An 18,101-nucleotide genomic window follows, 5' to 3' on the forward strand; every position below is an offset into this window, starting at 1 on the left:
AATACACACTAAACAGGCAAGAATGTTTTTGCGTTATTTCCTGGCAGTGAAAATATACTGTGTCATGTATCTTTCCTATTCAGATATGGAAGCTTTTGCCTACCACTGCTTTTTCCCTGTAGTCTGCGGTCCCAAATCAGCACAGTTTTTGGAAAAATAACTAAATTTCTTAACAGCTTTCAAGAAGTAGCAAAATCAACTTCTGCGACACTTATAACAATCAAATGCAATAACTAGGCAAGCTATTTGCTGACCTTCACTTATGAATGATTCAGTTCCTTTCTCTTGTGATTCTGCTTTTATTTATGTATCTTTTCTGTCTCTGTTGATTTTAGTTACTATTCTGCCCTCAGTGTTCCTTGTTTCCCGCCTGTTAGCAAATACAAGAAACAAAGAGAATCTGAAAGAATCAGCAGATCTTCATAGTACTTTTTAAATCTTCTTTCAGCAGAGAACTGTGCCCTATATTGTGAATAACTGCAGAATTATGAAGGGATAGAATCATCCTTAAAGCTGCCTTACATATTTTAGGTTATTAAAAGCAACATATTATTCTTCCAACTATATGTTTCAGGTAACTTTTAGGTTAAATTCTGCTGTTCTCCAAGGAAAAGAATGAAAAGAAACAGAAATTCTGGAGCCCTGAGCAACTTCTCATTATTTGCAAGTATACACTTCAACTTCCTTGGCTTCGATATTTATCCATATCCATGAAATCCATACAACAGGGGGATAAAAGAGAAAGGAAGAGCTTCGGAGACAGAAAAAGCTGCACCACCCCAAATCTGCATCTGCAAGTGGGTTCCCATTGCCACAATTGTTTTAAAAGCCATATCTCCCTTAATTCTGTACAAAGGTTCAGTTTTTCCTCAGCCTACAGGAAAAAAAAAAAAAAAAAAAAAAAAAGATTTGGTTCAGAAGCAAATACATGTGCTAATTCAGCAACTACCCTATGCAGAATCCAACAGATGAGAGCCTGGGGGACACAAGTATGCTCCAGAAAGCACAGTGTTGTCTGGCAAATAAGTGAACCATTGAGAACTGGCAGTCACCATGAAAAATGAGCAAAAGGAAGAAAAAAAAAAAAAAGGGGGGGGGGGGCCGGGCGGGGAAGGAGAAATGAGAGATCAGAACAAAAATTTCTAGAGGAAGATAATAAAAATTGAGAGAATAAAGAAAAGATGACAACAACTGGGCTATAGCCTAGAGCAAAGATTTGGGCTACATGTGTCAATGGGAATTCAGTCCAGTAAAATAAGATGCAATGAATCAGAATAATTTCTTATCATGAAACAATAATATGTCACATAATGCTGCTAGTAAGCAAACCAAAGTAAACACAACATACAAATATACAGATAGGTCATTAAGGACTCCCTTCTTCTCCTCGTACAAATTGCCTTTCGGTGTGGAAGGGGAATACAGATTTTATAAGTTTATATTTTTCCCTCATCTGCCTGCAAAGCCAGAAATAATCAGTACTCTGTTCCACCCTCTATAAAATTCACTGAGGCATTCCTTTAATTATGCTTACAAATGCTTATGCTTGTGGGGCTACAGTGTGAACGAGGTGCCTGGCTGGAATAAGGGGAGCTGGAGAGAAGAGATGCGGAGGTTTTTATTTTAAAACAGATCTCTTTTCTGATCTGATTCACATTGCAGTCCTGCAACCACTTGTGTTGACATAGGGGTAGAAATTAATTAAGTCAGCACTGATGTTGAAGACAGTATATCATCAGATCATTGCCTCTTTGGAGAAAACAAACCCATTATTTGTGGAGCAGTGCAGCTGCAAATTAGAGGTGTGAGGAGAACACATAACTGAGGGGCATATGAAAGGCAAATGTGAGAGGGACAGGAAATGTGTGTGTGGGAAAGGCATGTGGAAAACAATAGGGGGAGAGGGAGAACAGGGTTAAAATGTGGTATGGAAGCCTTGACCAACTCACTCACAATTTTTGTAGAGCCTAATTAAAACTTTCCAATTTTGCTAGGTTTGTCTATTTTCAGATTTTTTGCAATTACTGCTCTAACTGAGACTTCTCAGGTTTACATCAGCAGCTATGCAATCATGGGACTACCATACTTTTATCGCTAAAATTGAAACAGTTGTTTCCCATTAAAGCACAAAAAGCAAAGCAGCAGAGCAGAATCTACCAGCAGTTTTTTATCTATGCCAGTGCTTGCAACCACGTTCGCTTAGCCCTATAAACAGGGTAGCCTGCTGTTAACAAATATCGCCTGAAGTAAAACACTAAACAATCTAAAAGAACCTTTTATACCTATTTTACATATTTATTTCCAAACATCTCCTAACAGTTGCAGTTAATGCATTAAGGTGCCCAATCCCTACTGGCTGTGCAAATCATTCTTTCCCATTTACGCCAGCAGTATTACCATGGTTACATTATGAGAATGTCTTAACCTGGCAGGTGGCTTATCAAAATGCCTAGTACCTAGGCAATCCTGGTAAACAATCTCTATTTTTCCATCAAACAAATTAGTGTATCACATGCTCAGTTGTCCAGATCATGGTGCAGATTGTTTCTTTGTTTCTGGGTTAAAAAATAAAAATAAAATGCAATTCTCTTAATTTTACCACTTACCCATTGCAAAATTGCTAATGAATCATTTTCTTAAAATGCAGCTTCCTCTACTCGCGCTTTGATATATTTAAAAATCTCTGTAAAGTCAACAACAATAACAGTAACAAAGCCTTTGAAACCCACAAAAAGCCAATGTAAGGTTTATGTTTATAACTGCAGTTAAGGATGGATTTTAAATCTGAAAAGATCCCATACCAGCTGGAGGTTGGCCAGCTTTTACTCATGTGAGAGGATTATTTGGAAGATGCAAAGCTCTGTATTATTGTTTTTTAACTGATGGTTTCAAAGATAAGTTCCTGAAGCTTTGCATATAGATTCAGATGTAAACAGTTGTGGCTGACAATGCCAGAATTATTTTGTCATGGAAGTTAGAATATTTGGCTACTAGGTATCCAGACAAGTCATTCACATACAAATAGCAAAATGTTCCACAGAACTTGAAGCAACGCGCCTTCATGAGAGGACAAAGAATCAGGAATAAAGAAATAAAAGCGAAAACATAATGTTTTTAGCATTTGGCTAAAAACTGCTAGCAGTTTTTTGGATTGATGCTACTGGCCATTGCAAATCATGGCCTAATATAAAGCCTTAATAGCTCAGTTATTTTAGCTATAATTCTAAAGATGTTGTAATTGGCCCAAGTCCTACATGCAAAAGCTTGCTTATATTTTTGTTGCCTGGCTTTTAGTGGGGTGAAATGCTAAGGAGCAGAGAGAATTTTCATTCTTAACACTTTCACGCTGTTTGCCAACACGTACTTTCTTACCAGCGTAGTAGCTTAAATATAAGTACCTAAAGTATATCACCCTGAAGTGTGTAGATGTTTCACAGATTTATTTATAACACAGCCGCATACGTTTTCTGTTTCACCGCAGAAAATACTGATCTGTTGTGTTTCTCAGCTTATAGGCACCTCTCCTGGCTCATACTGACTCCTCTGCCACATCAGTGAAGCTTCTTTCCGCCAGTGTGTGTATGGTTGCATTCAAGTTCAGAGACTCTGAAGTCTCGAGTCACTTAAAAGTGACTCCAGGAACTTTTTGCAATAGAGGAGAAAGCTGAAAAGCCTTCAGTATTTAAATAGAAATGTAAGTTTCGAGTGTAGTATAAATGCTTCAGATCTCTTAACCTTATTCATCAATTAACATAGCTGCAACAGCTGGGTTTTGATCCATATTTTCAGAGAACAGTAATGCTGCTGATACAGCATTTCCAGTTCCGTCAGAGGAATACTGAAGCGGTTTTCAGAACATAATTTAAAAAATACTCAGTTGACAGGATGTTTCTTCAGGGAACCATTGATCGCATTCTCAACTTGCAACAGAAACAGAGATAGTCTTCATTTTAATTTCAATATCAGCAATGCCTTAAGTGACGATCACAGCTAACCCATTTTAATGACAACCCTGAATGTTTAGAAACTATAGCTATTCAATATACTTCTGTGCAGAGAAACAAGAACAGATGGATACTTCCTTAACACCTGCTGCTGTGGGAGTCTTTTGAAACACTTGCAAGTAAGAAATTATTACCGCTATAAAATGTCTCTCCATTTTATTTGTTTAGAAGATTTCTATAGAGCACACATACAATTTATTTCAGGTTTCTGAAGTTAGGTTGTACTTTTGGAAAGCTAAGGAAGTATCACTTACTGAAGGAAAGCTTATTTCTATGCCTCATAAAAAGAGGTTTTAGGATATTAAATTGAAGATTTACTGCAATCTGTTGTGTAAGCAGGCCAAGAGATGTGCATAGTATGCTACTACAGAAGTGCTAGAATAGCTCCAGGGACTAAGAGCCCAGTCCTGCAAAGCACAAGGAGTTCCAGTGAACAAGAGAAGTCTTTCTAGGGGAAATCACAGAAAAACTGAAGCCCAATGCGTTTTTTCCCCCTCTCAACTACACACGTTGCAGAAAGATGAAGTGCAGAGATTTTTGCGCATAATTGTCTTAACGGCCTTCCTCATGTGATTTAAATTTTCCTTTGTTTCTACATGTAGCCAAAAGGAGAAAGACAAATTATTTCATAGGTTTGGAAAGCTCTGCTCTCTCCATTCTCTTCTGAAGTTATATGCATTGTTTTGTTTTGCCTTTTTTGGGGGGGAAGAGTATTGTTTGTTTTATAGAATCTCATATGCAATAGATTAAAGAAATAAAAATGTAAATTCAAAGGATCTGAAAGTAAAATGTGATTAGGAATTTTTATCCACCTAGATTATTTAATGAGTTTCATTTTCATTATGATTAAGAAATGGCCAAAAATAGCCCTAAAAACTGGTTACTTTAAATATTATAAAAAAAAAAAGGAAAAAAAAAAAAAAAAAAAAAAAAAAAAAGGAGTTTGACTTATTTCCAAAATGAAAAGAACATATTTTCTTCCTGTCATCTTTTGGCGTAGGTGATTCAAAAATGAATGCAGGTGATTGGGAATTTGGAAAATGGAGAGCATATCTAACACAGCAGCACAGCAATAAGGTATTTCTTCCAACCAGCCATTGAGGATTAACCATTAGCACATCACTCTGGTTCTACTTTACAGATCCACAGAGTTAAAACCTGAAATAAATACACTGACAATTTACTCCGAGCTCTTGCATAATAGAGGTCATAATACCTCACCCAGTAATTCCTGACCTATAATTTCAGACTGGGCTGGAGGACAGCTTTGGGAAAGATACACAATCATAATTTAAAGGCTTCACATAGCAGCAAACTCATTAATTCCCAAAGTTGGTTCTACTGTAAATTGCAATCATGTTAACATTATCTACGTTATTTTAGCTTGAATTGATATGTTTGTCTTCAACCACACAATTTTTATGTTATCTTACTGATTTGTGAGTTCTGTGATCTAAGTCTCTTCCCAATGTACATCCTGATAGACTATGATCAAATAATCAGTGACTTTCCTGTTGGATAAACTTATTAAATGAAGCTCATTAACTTAGCTTCTGGCTTTAAGGTATGTTTTCCAAACTTTGCCCAATTAAAAAGATTCAGAAAAAAACTACAAGTACTGTTTGCTCTAGTAGAGCAAGAGTAGACAGAAGAAAATAATGATTTCTTACTCATCTCTACACTAATGCCATATATAAGCATACAAATACACTTTTCCGTTTTCTTGGTAATTTATCTAAGGATCACAGCAATTACTTCGGACACTTCAAATATAAAGTTGTCCTGCCAATTTATATGCATCTAGGATAAATCTTGTAATATGTTTTGGCTTCTTTGTCTCCTGAACACATAGATAAGTTTGCTGTATGTCTAGGATGTGAATTCCAAGAGATAAACACTAGACAGTGTTTAATGTACAAGTTTAGATAAACTGTTTATCTACTCCAGGTGATTAGGACCTGAAGTACATGACTTATGAGAAGAAGCCGAAAAGAACTGGGTTTGTTTAGCCTTGAGAAAGCTAGAGGGGAACATGTCAGATGTCTAGCAATTGGGTGTAGGGAAGATGAAGCCTGACTCACCTTGAGGGTACACAGTGAAAAGGCAAGATGCAATGGACACAAACTGCTGCAAAGGAAATTCTGATAAAATATTAAGAAAAAAGATTACTCACGTTAAGAGTAGCCAGACACTGGAACTGGTTACCCAGGGAGGCTGGGGAATATGCACCCTTAGAAATACTCTTGGCTGGACAAGGCCCTGAGCAACCTGCCAGACCTACTCTGAATGGTGGGATGGACCAGGTTACTTCCAGAGAGAGGTTCCTTCCAGTCTAAATTATTCTGACTCTGAGTAATTAATTAGCTGTACTCTTCTTATTCCCTGGTGAAACTGAAATGATGCTGTAATTTAGGTCTGAAATGCAGGCCTTTCTCTGTAGACCTTATGCAATATCTGACAGTAGGAATAAAAGACTTTTATCAGGCTGCTGATTCACACACATAAATGGCTATTTTAGGTACAACAGATGAATATCTGTCTCATCCATCCATTGTACTTCCCTGTCTGTGTACTTGGACTTCCCTGTCTCTCCTGCATGAATTGTACTGCTTCACTTTACAGCACAACCTGGTAGGGTAAACTAGCATCTACTTCAGTTTTTCATGATAGACCAGTATAAGTTCCTCATATAGACCATACTGTAATTTCCAGCTGTGGAGTAGTAGCTACTGCATAAAACACTGACTACTTCCTGCAGCAGGAGGGATGGTTGAGATGGAAAGGGAGCTCTGGCCAAAGCAATTTTTTAATCAGGTGCTTTCTTCTTTGCTTTCATAGCCACTGAAAAGGGTACAAAAAGTTATATTCTTGATACAACTATAAGATATGCCAAAGCTAAATGCTGTTGAGCTTGCTTATCGGACACGATAAGCAATGCAATGTATATAATAAAGTTAACAACTTAATTTGTACCTGTTGTGTTCAAACAAATCATTCTATTATCTTTACTTAACATTCTTTTACACCCAGTTAAACTCATCCAGTGAAATACACGTTCATAAGAATTAGGCCTTTGATATGATCAGTAAATTAAATTAACTTGACTCCAGGAAGAAAAAGATAAGAAAATGCCTGTCCTTACAAGAAAGGTCACAAACAAAGAATGGGAAGAGTACACATTTAAAAAAAATCCAGAATAGAAAGAAATAATGGCTTGCAGAATAAGAAACTTGCCTTTTCTTTGAATTTCTGTCTTTCTGATAGAAATCTATTTACCTGACACTTTACTGTATTCCAGATTTAGGTCACTTTCTGGTTATATATTATGACTTAATACACCTAAAATGTGGCATGTTTATTGCATAGAAACCAAACATACTCTACTGCAGCAGCAAGAAACAAATAAACAAGTTTAATGGATTAAACTGCAGCTAAATGTGCTGTTATGTTGTAAATATATACATCTTCCTCCCCGTTTTGCTCTTCAGTTTGAGGCTCACATCAAATTCACATCCTTATATTGACAGGAGAAAAAAACTTCAGCAGTCAACACTTAAAACATTAGGGAAAAAAAAAAAATAATGAAAACATGAATGTATTCTGTGGGTTAGTCAGCTACAACTCGAGACATTAAACGTGTTTTGTCCTGGGGTGACAGCCCGGGAAGTGGTTGTTTTTTCTAGAATATATCTTTTGCTTTAAAGAGTATGTTTCCCTCTGCTAGTTACTGCAAGTTCAAATGTAATGGAGGAGTTCGATGTACAAAATAATAAATCTCAGGAACAGAGCTTTTTACACCTCGTCTTTCCAAAAGCAAGTGTTTTTAGCTTATCTTTCTCAAAGCCTGGGCTATAATGTGATGTACTCAAACAACTTAGAATATTTAAATTGTGTGGATATATCCAGGGAGGGTATGGATAAGTCAAAGTTAGGCAACTCAACTGGAAAAAAGAAATATTTCTGCCAAGGAGGAAATACCCAGTAAGACTGTTGGCAGTGACTACAATGAGGTTTGTCAAGTTAAATCCTTTGAAATATATCTGCTTCAAAAATATAAGAAAAAAAGAAAGAAACAAACAAACAAATCTTCCTTACGCTTTTTGAGTGGATGCACGATTCACCTGCCAGCATCCAGTGTAAGTAAAAGACATTGACTTAAACAGTGTCTTTTCAAGTTTTTCTGTAGACTGTCTCACTGTTTCAGACTACAAGTTTGTTTTTCTTTAACCATGTAAGATAATTTGTTTTTTTTTTTTTTTTCAGTCTTTGAATCTTGGCGGATGATAAAGTGATCACGCCCAAACAGCAGTACCTGGAGCTTTCTTTTGCTACCACATCTCACCCACAACTTCTAACAGCCTCATTCAGTGACTCAGTTGCCCTATTGCTGTAAAATTTCTCTTTCTCTTGAGAGCAGGGAATAGCAATAGTTTCATCTTTGGTTATTCATCAGAGTGCCTTTTGCAAGTGTGTTGCTACTTGTCTGATTCATCTCCATTTTCTTAATCAAGAACTGAGAGCTTTGTTCATACAATGCATAATAGTATGTGGGCTTGCCTTTCAACCATATTTGTCTGATAAAAATGCATTTACAAGTAGTTATATCGCAAACTCTGCAGCCATAACCAGGTTTGGAAATGCAGTACAACTGAAAGCATGAAATGCATTTGTATGTGTGTCTGAGAGTGTGTGTGTGTACTTCTCTCTGTCTTCTCAAACAATAATTTAAATATAAAACTGTGAGTGTTATTTATATATCTACTCAAAGCTCTAGAGTAATTACTCTACAGTTTAAAAAAAAAAAAAGAGAGAGAGAGGGAGGGAGAGGGAGAGAGATGCAAATGTTATAAATCTTGCTTTATGTTTGGGGACTGTACTAAACATAATTTGCCAGAAAGCTGCATCTTGTGTTTGCATAGTGTTTATCAGCCTTCACTATTTATAACAGATGGAACTAGGGCATTTTGAATGTTTCTATTAAACAGTAAATGACACTGCAGCATAAACACAATATTGCAGAAGTTTGGTCTTGCAAATTAAATTCTACGACCTGGAAGATAGCTTCCAAATTTAAAATCGTCTTATCTTCTGTTCTGTAGAATATAGCCATAGCACAATCCATACTCACTTGCTCAGAGAGGGCAATGTTATTGCTGCATACTCTGAAACACAGGAAAAGGAGCCATCTCATCACTCTCTGCTACTTCCTGAGGAGGGGAAATGGAGAAGAAGGTGCCAATCTCTCCTTCTTAGTCATGCATGGAAATGGCACAAAGCTGCAGCTGAGGAGGTTCAAACTAGATATTAGGAAAATGTTTGTTACTGTGAGGGTGGCCAAACACTGGAACAGGCTTCCTAAAGAGGTGGTTGATGCCCCCGCCTGTCAGTGACCAAGCGGCATTCGGATAATGCCCTCAGTAATATGCTTTAACATTTGGTTAGCCCTAAAGAGGTCAGGCAGTTGGACTCGATGGTCTCTGTAGGCCCCTTCCAGCTGAGCTATTCTCTTCTGTAACAATGGTAATTCTACAAGGGTCATTGCATGGATTTCATAAAGCACTATCACTTATGAAAATAAATAAATGGCCTAAATTTCTTCTGGCAGGTAAAGAAACCTCAGCCTGATTCTGATATTCACACCACCACCTTTCTGGTCAAAATATTTTTCCAAACTGATTTTATTTTAAGTCAATAGACAAAATAACAGCCCTGCTGCAGGGCACGACTGGGTCCAGAAGCCAAAATAGCAGCACCTGAGGAAAAACATGTTCAAGAAAGGACAAAACTACACAGAAGCAAGGAGAGGAATGAGGAAAAAGTGTGAGAAACAATCCTGCAAACACCAAGGTCAAAGAAGGAGGGGAGGACGTGCTGCAGGCACTGGAACAGAGATTCCCCTGTGGCCTGCGGAGAGACTAGGAAGTGGAGGAGAGGAAAATGATGGAGGGAGCAACAGAAGGAAGCTGTTATGGTCTGACCGCAGGTCCCCATCTCCCCTCATGGCTCAGGGGGGCTAACAGGAGTGGAGGGCTGAAACAGAGCCAGGGAACGTGCAGGCTGGAATTGTGTTGCTTTTGTGTTGGTATTTTTGTTTCTCACTATCCAAATACACTCTAATTGGCAATAAATAAGATTAATCTTCCCCAAGACAGGATTCTTTTGCCCATGAAGGTAGTTTGTGAGTGATCTCACAGTTTCTTAACCCAGGAGCTTTTCTGTTTTCTCCCTGTGTCCCACTGAGGAGGGAGAGTGAGAGAGCAGCTGGGTGGGCGTTTGGCTCTCAGTCAGGGTTAACCTGCCACACCAGTGCACCATCTCTGGAGGATTTTTAATCAAATGAATCCTTTGAAAAGATCACAGTTATCAAAAATATGTGCAGGAATGCTTGTATTCTCGAGCGAAACCCATGACAGATTTCCTTTGCCACTTTTGTAAAGCTGGACACTCCAGCAAAAGATACATCTTATCTTTACTCTAAACCCAATAATTTTTTTAATTTCCCACAGGGTGTCCTCAGTAGTTTTCCTCATTTCTCATATTCCATTACAGGGCTTGGGTGGAAATGAATCCCATTACCCAGAATAATTTTTTAAAAAATAGTTCGTGCTCTCAGTACATGTTCAATCTATAAGGTGTATGCATAAGGTAGCATTTATCAAGATGTGAATACATAACTACAATAACATTAATATCTTGTCCATAAGTCCCTGAAACATTGCTGGAGCTTCACACTTGCTAAGCAGGGTTAAGGCAGTCTTCTGTAGCTTCCTGCAGCTCAGGCACTCTGCCATTATCACCTCAAATCAAGCGTGGTTGCAGACACAGTTTCACCCACGTTTCTGACAATTCAACATATCAGATAGTGATAAATTTAAACATTGCTCTTAGCTTTTTATAGCAAATATATAAAACACAATATGGTTGAACTTTGATACTAATATAAGCTATGTCACTATAAACACGAGCAATATCACAAGTTATATTAGACATTTCAACAACACCTAGCTCAAGTATCTTTAAACCTTCCAAAATATTTACAGTATCTGGAAGTGATTCTAATGGATCTGAAGCACTTGCAGTGTTCAGTCAAGTGGATTGTCCACGTATCTGAATAATTTTTAAGTGACTGCTCAGCTGCCTCTTGCTATTCCGAAGACAGATTCACCCCAGACATATTTCAAATCTCTTCTTGTGTTTGATGTCTGAGGCTCTTAAAGCAATTGCAGTGGAATTGTGTGTCTCCATCCTATTCCATTCTCACCAGATGATGAGAAAAAGATCCATATATCTGTACCTTGTTCTCCGGGCTTGGAGACAAGACAGTGTATAGATGGCAGGTATATATTCTTCCGGCTTGGAGACAAGACAGTGTATAGATGGCAGGTATATAAAAATTTTATCAGACAAAAAATGAGACACGGAAGCTGTAATTCCTTTAAATTTTGTCTCTGTTACTGCTTTCTCAGACATCTGCCCATTACACAGGACTTTGTGCCTGCATTCTTCCCCACTCCCCCCCCCAAAAAAAACCTCTTCCACCCATAAAATTGAAATTCCTTATTGACCATATATGTGACCTGTGTTTTAATTAGTGACACATAATAATTTCAGCAATCAGATATATAAAGCAGTTTAATAGATTTTTAGTTTTATCTGGAATGAAGAATCATCTCTAAAAAACTTTCATCCAATTTCAGAATAACATTAAACAAATCTGGCAACTGAAAATATGCAAGTGGTTTTTTGTTTGTTTTTTAATTGTTATTATTAAAATAGTTGGGTTTTATACTTTTGAAATTGCATATGGCTGTTTCTAAGATATTGTTAAAACATGGTTCTTCTATACTCATGATAGTGGTACACATTGAAATCAAAGTCAAAAATTTCATCATGATATTAAAAAATAAGTTACAGTTTGTAGCAGAGTTTATTCTGAAAAGCTCTGATTTTTGGATTAGAGCCTTCACTATTGTCTTTATATTTCAAATTTAAGAATTTATTTTTTGCCTCTGGGACCCTTTTCTTTCTAAAATTTGGCATGACATAACTCTAATATTATTATTAATCTGTGTTGTACACATTCAAGCCTATTGCTCCCATTGCCCAAAGTACCGTAAAAACTCAGGGAGTTTAATATATTGACTGCAAAGCTTAAATTCAATGTTTTCTTCACAATTTGATATTATACTGGAAACTGAATGGTTTATATCTATCCTGTTTTTAACTGATACAAGATTGTGAAGTTTTAACAGCTGATGGGGTTAGTGCAGCCAGCTATTTCATTCAAGCCAAACAATGAAATGGTTAAATTTCTGATTGTTTTTACTAAGAGCAGACAGCAATAGAAGCTTGCATTCAAAGTTTAGACTAAGTGGCAGTACACGTCCCAAGCTGATGTTATTATGCATGTGTGTGCGTACACCAGGAGGAACAAGAAAATATATTTGAAAAAAAATATATTTGAAAGCAATAGAATTAATTGCGGCAGAAGTCAGACAAAGCCAAACCAGAGAACTTGGGATAAAGTGGTATCAGGTAAAAGATGTGCAAATAAACTCTTCCATTTCTTACTTTCCACCACATTCAGGAAAAGAGGATTTCAAATTCATTTTTATAAAATAAACAGCATTACAGCACAGACATACCTGATTGTAAAATCAATTTCAGTAGTAAAAACAATCTAAAAATTTTCAAACTGCTTACCTTCTCAATCTACACTTATACTGAATCGTGTCTTTCTATTCTCTTTCTTATAAACCAGGGGGAGGGGGGCAGAGGAGTGCTATTTCCAAAATGTTATAGCTTGTGTATTACAAATTGAAGGAAAAAATATACATGTATCTGTGAGGCAGTGAGGGGTTATTTTGCATTTCATTTAAAGCCAAAGCATATAGTTTGTAACTTAAAAGTAAATAGATCTATATTTAAATGATATATTTTTCTTATGGAGTGATTTGCTACAGGCAAAACAGCAATACCAATTTGTCATAAGGAAGCCATTATTCCATGCATGCATAAATGGAATACTTCTCAGTTGGCATTATCTTGATCACTCAGTGATAAATCTATTCCTTCTTGCATGATTAATTGCAACTGTTGTAATTACTCCTGTCAGAGATAAAGAAATAGTACATTTCATAAAAAAAAAAAAAAAAAAAAAAAAAGCAAGAACATTACCAAAACCCAAGCTCCTAATGGTAAAACTTGAAATGTTCAGAGTACTCTGCTAGAATGTAGGGGCAAATCCTTATTCATTCATCTTGAATAGATGGTAGACCTATTTAGACCATTAGTCTACCATGGTCTAATGTAAAGTGCATATGGTTTTAAGGAATCTGGTCTGGAAATCAGAGATCTGTTTCCTCTAGACTGATTGCCTTAACCATAAACCTTTATTTCGGCTTTGCTTGTCCATTCTTTGACATGATCTTGTATGCATACCTATACAATGGTGCATTAGTCATGACTGACCACATCTAAAAATCAAAGTATATTTAAGGGATTTAGGTGTTCAAATGAATGCCTTTCTACACAGGCATTGTAATAGGGCATGAAATGACAGGCAGGAACACGATCTCCCAAAATTGAGTGCCTAAAGGATTAGACCACGGCAGAATGGATTGTTTTATGGAATATATCTGAGTTTTAGCCTGATGTAAAAATAATTCAGGTAGACTGGATTCCTTCTGTTTTGATCCCATCATCATCTCTCAAATGCAGCTGCTGATGCAGATAGCTGCTTCTGATTTGTTGTACGTTAACAGCAGCCACAGTGCTCCAAACCAGTCAGGGGATGTGCAGTATGTCTTAGAGGTGTGGAGGCAGATAAACACTCCAGGAGTACACCTGATCCATCTTTTGCAAAAGATCTTGTCCGTGTAGTGTGGCAATGTGGCAGCCACAGCAAACAGTTGCAGTACAGGAAAATAATACCGAGACATGATTATCCAAAGGTGAACAAGACTTGGATTTCCCACTTGACTTGGCCTATGGACACCACAGCATGCTTCAAAAAAACTTCTGTGCTTCCCCTGGCTGGCAGGGAACAGCTCTCACACTTCCTTTTGGGAAAAAAAAAAAAAAAAAAAAAGCCATAGCAACTCCCATGGATGATGAGACAGAGAGAGACCTCCACTGCACCTCCCAAGGGAACAGCTCCCAAGGGTGATGAGAATGAGAGAAGTCCATGTCTCTTTACTTCTGTTCTGCCTAGTCAGTAGTACAACTTTGCCCATCGGAGGCACCGAGGTTTCATGTTCAGTCAGTGGTGAAAGGTAGGAAGCCTGTCTAGGTCTTCTGAGGTCTTTAGGAGTTACCCACCTCCAGGCCAGGCCTTTACTTCCTAAATGTCACAAAAAGTAAAACTGGTCTAAATCCAACCCTAAATGTCACTGTCAGTGAAACTGAGACTTCTGCACCACAACACTGCCTTGGAATATGGCACTCAGGCTCAAATTATCGTGCACTTTTGAATACTCTTACACACAAAATTAACTGTGTCCAGCAAGTAAAAATTTGGTTTCTCTCCTATTGTAAATTATTATAAGCTTTTTTGAAGGCTCCAAAACTTAAACTTGAATCTCCAATGCAAGGTTATAGTGCAAATAAAACCCAGAGATATTCTCTCTGAAGATAAACACATTTCACAGAATGCAAACACTCCAAACATGCAATTACATAAATTATTTTATTTTGTAACACAACTCAGTAAAATATTAAATTTTTAATGTTACTTTACTATTGAATATGCAAATTAACAGTTACAAGCCTACATTTTCCAACAATAGATGGCACTAGTAAATCCTACATTTGCAACATTAAATAATGTTTTAGTGTTTTAATACATGCAAAATTAATCATAACTGCCTAAGTAATATAGGGTGATCAACTCTGCTCTAAAACATTTATACAGATTTTTTCATAGCAAAACAAGGAGTTATGATAGCAGGAGCAATATTTCAAAAATATTTTACTACTTGCAATGATTTATCTGAACTGGGAAGTAAGAAAACATTCCACTCTCAAGTACATTGGTGGAAATCACAATTTTCAATGCCAAAGAGTAAGAAGAAGATTCTGTTTATTAGCATCCGTAAAGCTTCTTGTATTACCACACAGGAGCAGTAGAATTATTTTTAGCTTTCAATTAAAATTTAGCAAAATAATTTCAGATATAAATCTCCCTTAGAACAGTGCAAAAGTCACTTAGAGATGGACACAAAGCCTGCAGATATTTCTTAGTTCAGGAGTTATCCTTCAGGAGAGGAGGAACTGCATGGAGTTTCCAGCCTCAAGAGCTAGTTATCATGAGGAGTACTGCAAAAATACCAGGCTGCCCAAGAATGCTGCTATAGCAGGTAAGAGATCTACACTATGACATGCACACCTCAGCACAGCCCTAGGTTAGATAACCACTTTTTTTTTTTTTTTTTTTAGCAACCACAGAAAGCCACTCATCTTTGTACAAGATGTTATCTGTGTTCTTCAGCAAGATGAAGGTAGGATTGAAATCAGCTGATTAGCAGCAGGTGAGAAAAGACTAGGCACAGGATTTATAAATCTGAGCCAGCAAACTGAGCACAGAGGACAATGGCATATAAGAATTCACATATTAGTAAGTCAGACTTGTGTCTGTGGTTTCTGCAATAGCTCTCTGTTAGCACGTGGGTTGCTAAAATGTCTGCAGCAGCACAAAAGAAAAGGAGGAGAGATAAGGGAAGAAATACAGACTTCACATCAAAATGAGAGTGCTAGGTCTCTGGGTATTCAGGCCAATGCAGCAGAGGTGTAAGAACAACATGGGGATGACCGAACTCTGCCTATGCTGAAATAGCTCACTCCAGAGTCAACCTGCCATCAAATGTCTTCTTTATTACAGACTAGCATCAGTTCACATCTTGATAGTCATTATGTATCATTATAACAAAAACTTTTTTTTTTTTTTTTTAAAGACTTTAGGCAATAAAGCACATGACTTCAGAAACAGGAAAAAGAGTGAGGTAGCAGGGTTTGTTTTGGTATTCATGGTAACTACAGTTTCATAAATTTACTATCAAAGTTACTTTTGCTGTTATTCTCCCACTCACCCTGATGTACATCACTGCTGAATAACTGCTGACTTTAAATGACAGAACCTGAGAAGAAAGCACCACCAGGCAAGTCAGGGAGACCTGCACACAACTCTGAAACACAGTCCTCCTTCTCCCAGTAACATGGAGAACTCATTGCACGTACTGCAGCAGATATCCAAGTTTCACGCAAGGTTGAACTTTAGATGTTGTTGGCATGTTTGTAACAGCCAGGCTTAATCAGTCCCATTGTTTGGAAAAAATGGCCCTAAACAGAAATAACCATTCAATTTCTCATTTAATATCTTCATTTTTAATTGGCTTGTTGCATTCTTTATATGCATTGGAATCCTAGTACACTAGCTCCTGTGGGAAAATAGCACTCAGCAATTTGAAGTTGTTAGCTGCCTTGAACATAGGGGATCTGATTCTCATTTATGTTACAGTCGCTTTATATTGCTCTGACAGTAAATTGCATTTACACTCAGTAAATGAACAACCAGAGCAGTATAAAGTAACTTCAGCATGAATGAGAATTAGGCCCAAAGCCTTCCTAAGTTTTTATAGCAACACTGTTATTCATCTCAATTGGTGAGATAGGAATTGATTGACAAGCAACTTAGCAACACAGTATTACCTAGTTTGGAAGGAGAATTGAGCTAGGGATTAGAAACCCCAATTCAGCGAAGGATATCAGACTGGCTATTAAAAGTCTGAAGTCCAACAAAACACTAAGGCCAGATGGTTTCAACATACATTTTTACAATCAGCTAAGTATAAAAGATGAAATAGCTCCCCTGCTAGTTAAAGTATTCCAAAATTATTTACAGATGGGAATTAATGTTAATGAGTCATATAGCTAATTCCCCGCATACCATCCTGAAAATTTACCGCCCTCAAGTTTAGTCCCAGTCAGTACACCAGGAAGGTTCATCTTATGGAAATGGAAATAGATTTTCCTTGTTTTACCATGTAAAACTAACCATTTCAATTTAACATCCAAGAGGTTTAGACATAAGTAGAGTGATAAGGGACAGAGGTAATAACAAAATGTCCTCAATGTGAAGGTTATTTTAATTGTAAATTTGCATGGCTGGAAGATTTACTCATAAAATATAGCATAGAGTAGAAGTGTATTATAGAGAAGAATGATATTAAAGATATATGCAAGAGTGGTTCAGGGAAGTATAGAGCTCTCTATCTCTAGGTGAATGGCTCACAGCCATATTAGCTGAAAATGCAAATTTTACCATTTTGGTAATTGTTCATTTACTTTGATTAAATGATTTGCATTAATTCATTTGATTCCACTGAGGCAGTCACCCCGATGACCAAAGCGTCAGTGGGCCACCTAGCTCCACATGTGGGCAAAAGACTGAGAATACTCTGTTCTTTTTACCTGGACATATTTATCCATTTTTGTTCAAACAGAACTGAGTGGTATAAGCCAACTGTGAATTTTTAATAAACACTAAAAAAAAAAAAAAATCCCCCTGTGGACTTTTAGTTACCTTAGCCAACACAGTTGACAGAACTATGATCTCACGAGGATATTTTATTGCCCAGGTATATTGGTTTAGATCTTTTCCATTGCATACATGCAAAGGAAGGAGAAATCCAAGGTATTCTGTAGCTATGAATCAGACTGGGTAATGTTCCCAACCCTTCAAAAAAGCCATGGATTTGAAGTGGGAGATGGAGTAAAAAAATATCCTTATTTTCAGAGGATCAATCCAAGCAATAAACCTGACTAACAGATTAATAATTTGGGTATTTTATTACACAAAGAAAAGATGAGAATTTCTTTTTAAATTGTGTTTAGAGTAGGCTGGATATCTGAAGAGTAAAATGAATGCCATCCCTGAAAGTGTTCAAGGCCAGGCTGGATGGGGCTGCTGAGAGGTGTCCATGCCCATGGCAGGGGGTTAGAACCAGGTGATCTTTAAGGGTCCCTTGCAACCCAAACCATTCTATGATTCTGAGATCATTGTGATGCTTCTTGACACAGAGCCAAACTCAGATCAAGGTC

Source organism: Oxyura jamaicensis, chromosome 1 (genome assembly GCF_011077185.1).
Source record: "Oxyura jamaicensis isolate SHBP4307 breed ruddy duck chromosome 1, BPBGC_Ojam_1.0, whole genome shotgun sequence".
NCBI lineage: Eukaryota > Metazoa > Chordata > Aves > Anseriformes > Anatidae > Oxyura > Oxyura jamaicensis.